Source organism: Hyperoodon ampullatus (genome assembly GCF_949752795.1).
Source record: "Hyperoodon ampullatus genome assembly, chromosome: 12".
Classification (NCBI taxonomy): domain Eukaryota; kingdom Metazoa; phylum Chordata; class Mammalia; order Artiodactyla; family Ziphiidae; genus Hyperoodon; species Hyperoodon ampullatus.
Window position 1 is genome coordinate 16,104,730 of NC_136925.1, and position 9,890 is coordinate 16,114,619.

Sequence of the window (9,890 nt, forward strand, 5' to 3'; positions counted from 1 at the left end):
TTTTCCTCCTTCTCATTATCATCCTAGTAGACAGTGAGTCTGACGGTATTGTGACCTGAGATACCCTTTCTCTCATTGATTACTGTGTGCCTGGTGCTTAGAATGTGGAAGGGTGTCAGTAAGTATCTGTTAATTGACTGAACAAGATGCCTTTTATACTCGTGTTTTATGAAAGTCTGAGCTTCCCACAGGTGTATTTTGTCAAAGAAAACTGAGTTTTCAAACCTAACTACTCTTGCCTCATATGAAAATAACTATAACTATATAACTATATATATATACATATATATATATATTTATAGGTATGCAAACTTATATACATGTATATATGGCAGTATATAGTATATACTATATATAAAATATATACTATTATATACATATATAATATACATATATACATATATGTATATATTAATATATAGACATATATAATAGCAGTACAAAATAGTAGTGAAATCTGATCCATATTTATTACATAATGTCATGATTTTTGTTTGTTAATTTGTTTTTGCGGTACACGGGACTCTCACTGCTGTGGCCTCTCCCGTTGCGGAGCACAGGCTCCAGATGCGCAGGCTCAGCGGGCATGGCTCACGGGCCCAGCTGCTCCATGGCATGTGGGATCTTCCCGGACCGGGGCACGAATCTGTGTCCCCTGCATCGGCAGGCGGACTCTCAACCACTGCGCCACCAGGGAAGCCCATAATATCATGTTTTTAAATGATATCTGATATAAGAAAAATATTTAGTAATTAAAATGTCTACAGATTTTTCAACCTGCAGTTCTGCTCAATCACTCATTTAATTTTGATTCATGTAAATTAGAGGTGAATTGGAAAAGTGGGCTTTGACTATAAAGTAATTACATAGAAGATCTGGAATACTTAACATTACTATTCATAGTTAACATATATTGCATTCCTATGCAAATAGCTGCTGTACTAAAGTCACAGGGTCCCAAACTGAGTGCTGCCAAGGTGAGACTCCACTAGTCCTTTAAGGATCCACTGTTGGTATAATTGTGTATACTTTTCACTGCCTCTGTAAGTGTGGGGCTTGAACAGTGACCTCTATGTGGAGGAGGATGTGGTCTAGAAGTCTTGTCATGTGATCTTGACACCTCCAGCTGGGTGGGGCTAAGTCCTAGTGGAGTGGAGGTGCATGTTATCTTGCAAGACAGTGATCTTGGTGTCATCTTCCAACAAAGGGAGGGAGTGCCTCCTTCTACATTCCCACTGTGTTCTGGGGCATTTGGGCACCACTGCTTTCATAACTAAGTACTGGTCCTGCTCCTCAGTTTTACATCTCTCCAGCTGCAGGAGACGAGCGTCTCTTTATCAGCTTCCAAAGAAGTTTCCTGACTCTTATTCTTCAAAATGGTGAGATTATCCACCCTAATCCCACTCAGCAAGAGCCATCTGATTCCATTGTTCTTATGATTTATCTTTCCACATCCTAACGGCCTGTGACCCTGCATTTGTCAGTGCATCTTCCTCCTCAAGTATCCCAATCCCTTTCCGAGCTGGTACAACATTTTAGTATTGGATTGTCCAAAAAGTTCCTTCAGGTTTTTCTGTAACATCTTACAGAATACTTGCACTACTACACTGGGTTCTGGGTTCATCCACACTACACCTACAACCACCACAGTCCTTTTTTTCCAGGTGACTCACAGACAGTCAACTCCAAAATGCCATTTTTCAGTCCACATGCTAAACCATTTTGGCTCTACCGCTTTTAGATGGGACTACACAGGAAACTATTTAAGAGATGAGATTTTTCACATAGAGAGTTTGTTGTGAAATCCTCTGGGAACAATATCTGTGAGGGAGTAAAGGAAAGAGAAATGGACAGAAAGACAAGCTGAGCTGTGATGCTGTAGCTGAGACCTTAGGCAATCCCACAGAAAGCACTCAAGCTTGGGTGCCCTTCAGAGATGTCTCGAATTAAGGCCAAGGGGCTTGGTCTTTTACCTCTGTATAAACCAGTAATTGGATGTGAGCTGGCTTGGCGGTTGGAGGGTGTGACATAACATTGGTCAAAGCAGCTCTCATCAGGCAAGGACAAAGCCTAGGGAAGGACTCAGCTGTAGATTATCACCTGGAAGCAGGGGTTAGAGGAGGGCTTCAGAGAGGAAGGGGACTCTGAGTGGTCCACTACAGCACCCACAGCAACAGCCCCGGGGGCTGACCAGTAAGGTAAATAAACATTAACCAAGCAACCCAGTCTTTAGTAAGTAGAATGTGAGAAGCTAAATTGAGTAGCCTAGGTGACCTAGCTGATGTGATTATATTACTTTATTTTCTAGGAAAAAATACTGCTTCACGCCTCTGTGAAAAGCAAGCAGTCACCCTCTTTCTCTCTCATTGATAACTATAATTCAAAACCAGAAATTCTCTATGTCTGTGAGTCTGTTTCTGGGACTAGCAGATGAAAACTATTATATATAGAATGGATAAACAGCAAGGTCTTACTGTATAGCACATGGAACAATATTCAATATTCTACAATAAACCATAATGGAAAAGAATATGAAAAAGAATATATATATATATATATATATATATATGAATCACTTTATTGTACACCAGAAACTAACACAACATTGTAAATCAACAATACTTCAATTAAGAAAAAAACAGATTGATTGAGAGAGTTATATTTAAGTCAGTATACAGAAGTTTTAAAATTAGAGAAATCTGCAAACATATTTCTTTATTTAATGTGTGAATGGAAAAGGCATATAACTATATTTTGAAATAATAACAAGTATTAGCAGCATAATTACTCTTTTAAGAAAAGTAGGCTTTGAAAATATAAAAATCTCCATAGTTGGCAAGGTTGTGGAAACTTGCTATAACAACTGTATCACTAGGTAGTTTAAAAATTCCATTGAAGGAAACCTTAGTCAAATGTATGTTTCAGCAGATGTTATATATATATATATATATATATAATTTTTCTTTGAGAAATAAGGAGTAAAAATCTATATTTTAAAAAAACAGAAATAGAAGTTAATTTCATGTTCAGTCAGTGACTATTTCTGGGAGAGATCTAGTTGAAAGTGCTGCAGTATCTTGAGGAGAGGGAGAGAGCTCATCATTTGGCTGTTTTTATGGGCAGTAGTCTTCTCACTTGCTCTTAAGGCCTCATTCCTTCAGCTAATCACCTTTGGGGAATCTGTGTTTCCTGCCAAGATCTAGGCTCTAGGGGATGCAGAGATGAGCTGGAGAGATTACTTCCCACACATCCAAATTCACATTTAAGAGATAGAGTGATAATTTTAAAAAGTTAATAACACACAACGAGAGATACAACAGAGATATGAATGAGTGTAGAGACCCAAAGATGGATCAGCCATTGCTCCTGCATTGCAGAAGGGAAAGAAAGAAAGAAACAAACAAAAACATCATCATGAAGCTTAGCTTCTTCTTGAGGGATTCATAGGAGCTTGGCAAGCAGAGAATTAGAGTTAATTCTACAGTTCACATTTATAATGGTGGTAATTCTCAGGGTAGTTGGAGTGCCTGGTATACTGGGTGGAAAGTTGAGCAGTGGCAAAAAAAGAGAATGGAGTTTTGGTGTCAGACTAGAAAGGACAATTTATTCCAAAACATAGAGTTTAAATTTTGTCCCATGAGTGGTAGCAGCTAACAGGGTCTTATTCAGAGCTGAGTAACATGCTTGTGTTTGATTTTTAGAAAGGTTACTCTGGGTGTTATGAAGTAGGAATGAATGTGGTCCGAGCCATAGATTAAATAGAAAATAAATGCCATAACTGATGCTAAATGTAATAACTCTGTTGTATGGTAATGGTAGCTGACTATAAATAAATATCTAAGGAAAAATGAGAATAATTTAATAGATTAATAGAATGAAAGGTAAAATGTAATGGAATTTAATTTGTAAACCAGGGTTTGTATTTGATGTGCTCACCAGAGGGCTAGCTTTGTGTACAGAATGTCAGAGGGTAGACAGATGGAGAGTGGTCTGACTAAAGAGATCCAGGACTTAATCCCTGGAACTGTGAGAGTTACTTTATATGGTAACAGGGACTTTTCATAAGTGATTAAAATAATGGTCTTGAGAGGAGGTGGTTATCCTAGATTATGTGGACGGGTCCTAAATGAAATCACAAATACCCTTCCAAAAGGAAGTGAGAAACAGATCTTTGAAAAGAGAAGAAGGCCGTGTAAGGATGGAAGCACGAAGTTACACTGTTGACTTTAAAGGTGACGGAAGGGGCCAAGGAAGCAATTTCTCCCTGAAGTCTCCCAAGGGGGTGCACATTGTCATAGGTACTTGTCTTTACTAGCAAAGTGACCGCATGACCTCTTTGCGTCCTCACATAAAGAGGAGTGGTTATTTGACTTTACATTCTAAAGTCACTCTTATTATTGGTGTTAGTTCCAAGGCTTGGCAGTTTAAAGAGAATATGCTGTATTTCATTCCTGAAGTAATTTCAGGTATGTTGAACATTTAACAAAACCTAAGAGAAATCCCATAGTTCTTCTGTTTGCTGGGTTTTGACAGAACATAGTAACACACAAGTTTGGAGTCTAGTTTCTCACAGCTAGAAGTAACCGATCAAACTATTAGCATATTGGAAAAATCAATCATCCCTTCCATTTCCTGGATACTTTTCTAGGTAAATAATGAAACAAAAACCCAGAATAAATTCTGCTTTATAAGATATCATTGATTCTGTCTTTTCTCTAAGGGAAACATTAAGTAACTTTCTGTTGACCAGATTGAATAAAATTCCTTGGCAGTTTGTACCCATTTCTCAACCTAGCTAAAAAATAAAAAAAAGGAAACTCCTAAACTAAGCACTTTGAATGAATTATTTTCAAAACACACACACGTGCATGTGCATTCACACACACACAGTTTTTACCAGCCACTAGACTACCAAATACTATATGAAGTCCCAGATTTTTAAAGAGGACAGAACTTTCAGCAACAAATGCTAAGCCATAAATTGCTTCACAATCTATACAAATCTAATATATAACATATGTTCTACTCTAGAAATGGTTCTATTTGTGTGTGTGTGTGTGTGAATATATATGTGTGTGTGTCTTAAAATTATTCCTGCTCAAAAAATCTTTTAAAAATCAAGCAGTCAAGTTGCATATAAAATCAATGCAATTCCCAAAATACTTCATAAGAGACTTGGTAATAATATAAATGTGAAAAAAGTTAGTGATAAACTTTAATAAAGTGTATGCAACTTGTGGGTAGTTGTGAGTAATTTAGACTTAGAGAATTCACCTTTTTGAGGTATGTTTTGTCCCTTAATTTTACCTTCCTCATTTAAAATTAAGAATCAAAAGTTTGAATGATCTTTATTTATCCCATGACTCTTCAATGTATGCTGAGCCATTCAATGATGGCTAAGCCATCAGCCATTTTATAAAAATATATCCATTTATTTCCTTACATGATCTGTAACATATATAACATTTTATGCCAAAAGACCTACAGACAATAGATATTTTTATGTTATTTTATGGTCAATAGAATGATGTATCTATATGAACACGAGTAATTTTTCAGGCAAATATTCAAGTGGAGATATTTTGTCTGTTTTGTTCACTAAATAATCACAAACACCTAGAATACCAGTCATATCATACGCATTCAGTAAATATTTGTGGAATTAAAAAAAAAACTATGTTTTTTTTGTTTCTCTTGTATTTTTCTTTATTAATATTATGATGATGTGATTTAATAACATTCATTTATTACTCTTGAATATGAGGATAAATGGTTCTATGTAGAATTAATTTTTATGAGCTCAAATGTTATTAATGTTATTAATATAAATATTCCATGTCCTTGCATCTTAGGGACAAAAGCTAATTTTATAATTCTTTGCATCCATTCAAGAACAAAAGTGTATATTTTGGTGATTTGTTTGCTAGTGCTAGCCACTATAATAGAAAATTTCCAATATTCACCTTACCAAATATAAAATATTTTATCAATAAATGTTGAATAAAAATGATCATATTTGAATAATCCCAGTGGAAAGGAAATAAAAATAAAAATAAATATTATAATTTAACATGAGTTTTAAAATTGACACATTTTATTAATAACAAAACAAAGCCATAAAATATCTAATACTTTAATGAAATCAATTGAAAATGTTGAGATACTTTAATGAATAAAGAATACTGCATAATAATTTCATTATAAAAAAGTATTAATTTCTTTTAAGGAAAAGAAATCAGAGGGATGTTAAAGATCATAATTGCTTTTGAATTAAATGGTGGAAATAAAAATTAATTTACAATTTACATACATATTATTTTTGAGAATCTTATTTAATATCTCACTAAGAAAAATTGGACTTTTTAAAAAATTTAAACTTAAAATGATGTATATTTAATTTCCTATATTTTTGAAAGTATATTTATTAAGAATCTTCAATAATAGTGATAAACAAGGGCAGGAGCAAGATGGTGGAGGAGTAGGAAGCAGAGTTCACCATCTTCCACAGAAACATTGAAAAAACATCTACAAGTGGAACGATTCACACAGAACAGCTACTGAGCGCTGACAGAAGACCTCAGATGTGCGAAAAGACAAGGAAACCTCCACATAACCAAGTAGAACAAAAGGAAAAAGAAAAAGAAGGAATTAGGATGGGGCCTGTGCCCTGGAGAGGGAGCTGTGAAGGAGGAAAGGTTCCCATACTCTGGGAAGGCTCCTCACCAGCGGATAAATTAGACGGACAGAGGGTGAGTCTCGGAGTCTAAAAAAGGGGAGAACAGCAACCGGTTTGTGGAGGGCAAAGTGGAGAGTAACACGCACAGAGGGTTGGCACTGCCACCCTGTGCTTCCCAACCTAAGACACCCCACTGTCGGTATGGGTGGCGGTCGGGGTCTGAAGTTCAGACTCCGAAGTTCAGTCCCAGGGAGAGAACCAGGGTTAGCTGCAGAAGCAGCCTGAAGAGGTCAGCCCATGGCAACTGAGGGTGTACTAGGAAGAAGCCTGGGCCCACCAGAGAGGCAAAGCACCATTATTGGGAGGTGGACAAGGAGAGGGGCAGGACCACCATAAGAAATTCTACCCTTGTGAACACTCCCAGGCAAGAGGACACCACCTACAGGAGCTCTGGGCGCAGGTGTGAGTTGCTGTGACCATCTTGGGATCCAGTGGCAGGCACTGGATGCCTCTTCCAAACTGGTGGGCAGACACCAGGTCCTACCCCCACTGACTGGAAGGGCGTGGACAGCTCTGCCACTAGGAATTGCATCAGTGAACCCCAGAACCTTCCTCTTCTGACCTTGAAGGGCAGAGACAGTTTCTACCATTAGGAAACCCATCAGTGGGCCACAGGACCCACTACTGCTTACCCAGGAGGGTTCAGAGAGCTCTTGCCACAAGGAATTCCACCAGTGGGTGCCAGGACCTGCTCCATTGTCACGGGAGGGCATGGATAGCCCCCACAACTAGGAAACCTGTCAGTGGGTGCCAGGACCTGTCCTGCTGTCCTGGGAGGGCATGGATAGCTCCCTGCACTAGGAAATCCACCCAGGGGAGGGGCTGGAACCACAGCTGAATCCCAAGAGCTGTGTGACTAAGGAAGAAGCACTGAAATCCCTCCTGGCAGCTGCGTGAACAATGGAGTTACTCCTCCACTAATGGCTCCTAAATTCAGTTCCAGCAAAACATCTGTAAGGACAACAAGTGCCACTGTAGCTGGGATGGGTTGGGCTTTAGCAGCTTTGTGGGCACGTACTTGCAGGGATCAGGCCAGGCCAGAGCCTAAGCTGCATCCATAGTTCCCACAGTGGGTCCAGGTGCATGACTACTGCAATCCTAGGACCTGACCTCAGTGGATCTGCTTTGGTGGCATGGTGAAAACAACACCTGAGAGACACCAGAGCCAAATGCCAGCACAGTCACAGTTAAGGTGGGACTCAGAGCAGTGCCAACAACAGTGTACTATGTGAGCCCGCACAATGGGTGTAAGGGAACACAACAGAGCACATTCACAGGAGAACAGCTGCAGAGGAGGAATAGTCAGTGGCTTCTCTCACAGTGTGAATGCACCAATCCCACGTACCTCAAACTGAGGATCAGAAACACAGCTCAGTAATAGATCTGGGACCTCTACTCCAACAGCTAGGAAGCAGACCCTCCCCTTCCCCCCTGCCACCAACAGGGCAGTGACAAACACAGAGCAAAGGTGAGGCTCCACACAATATCCAGGGCAGGCTCTTGTCACTACAACATCAGGTCAACCCCTTATCAAGGGGTAACACCACAAGCCTCTGGACCAACCTCACCCATCACTGGGCAGACACCAAAAGCAAGAGGATTTATAATCCTGCAGCCTGGGCAAGGGAAACCACACAGTAAGTTTCACAAAATGAGATGACAAAGAAATGTTGCAGATGAAAGAGCAAGATGAAATCCTATAAGAACAACTAAATGAAGAGGAGATAGGCACTCTACCTGAAAAATAATTCACAGTAATGATAGCAAAGTTGATCCAAGACCGCAGAAAAAGAATGGAGGCATGGACTGAGAAGATAAAAGAAATGGTTAACAAAGACTTAGACGAACTAAAGGACAAACAAACATAGATAAACAATAAAATAACTGAAATGAAAAATACACTAGAATGAATCAATAGCATAATAACCTAGGCCAAATAACGGATAAGTGAGCTGGAAGACAGAATGGTGGAAATCGCTGCTGTGGAACAGAATAAAGAAAAAAGAATGAAAAGAAATTAGGACAGCCTCAGATACCTCTGGGACAACATTAAACACACCAACATTTGAATTATAGGGGTCCCAGAAGAAGAAGAGAAGGAGAAAGGGCCTAAGAAAGAAATTAAAAAAATTAAAGCTATAAACTTCCATAACATGGGAAAGGAAATAGTCATCCAAGTCCAGGAAGCACAGTGAGTCCCATACAAAATAAATCCAAAGAGGAACATGCCAAACCAAATACTAATCAAACTAACAAAAATTAAATACAGGGCTTTCCTGGTGGTGCAGTGGTTGAGAGGCTGCCTGCCAATGCAGGGGACACGGGTCCGTGCCCCAGTCCGGGAAAATCCCACATGTCGCGGAGCGGCTGGGCCTGTGAGCCATGGCTGAGGATCCTGCACGTCCAGAGCCTGTGCTCCACAGTGGGAGAGGCCACAACACTGAGAGGCCTTCATACCACACACACACACACAAAATTAAATACAAAGAAAAAAATATTAGGGAGTTCCCTCATGGCACAGTGGTTAAGAATCCACCTGCCAATGCATGGGACATGGGTTCGAGCCCTGGTCCAGGAAGATCCCACGTGTCATGGAACAACTAAGCCCATGTGCCATAGCTACTGAGCCTGTGCTCTAGAGCATGCAAGCCACAGCTACTGAGCCCATATGCCACAACTACTGAAGCCCGTGTGCCTAGAGCTCATGCTCTGCAAGATAAGCCACTGCAATGAGAAGCCCATGCACCACAATGAAGAGTAGCCCCCACTCACCACAATTAGTGAAAGCCCACATGCAGCAAAAAAGACCCAATGCAGCCAAAAATAAATAAATTTATAAAAAAAGAAGAAAAAATTTTAAAGCAGTAAGGGGAAAAAAAGCAACAAATAACATACAAGGGAATCTCCATAATGCTATCAGCTGAAATACTTGTAGTAACCATCTTTGGAAGGTAGGCTTTTAGTCAGAATAGTAGCTTACTACACCTAGAGAAAGAACTTCTGACAAAGAAAAAACATGTTCTTCCAAAATTATTTTTGTCTTAAAATTTTAAGATGATTGCTTAAAATTTTACATTATTTGGCAAGAAAATGATTATATGATATATGATTATAAAGTTACTAGTGATTTAATATTATCACATATTAACAAATT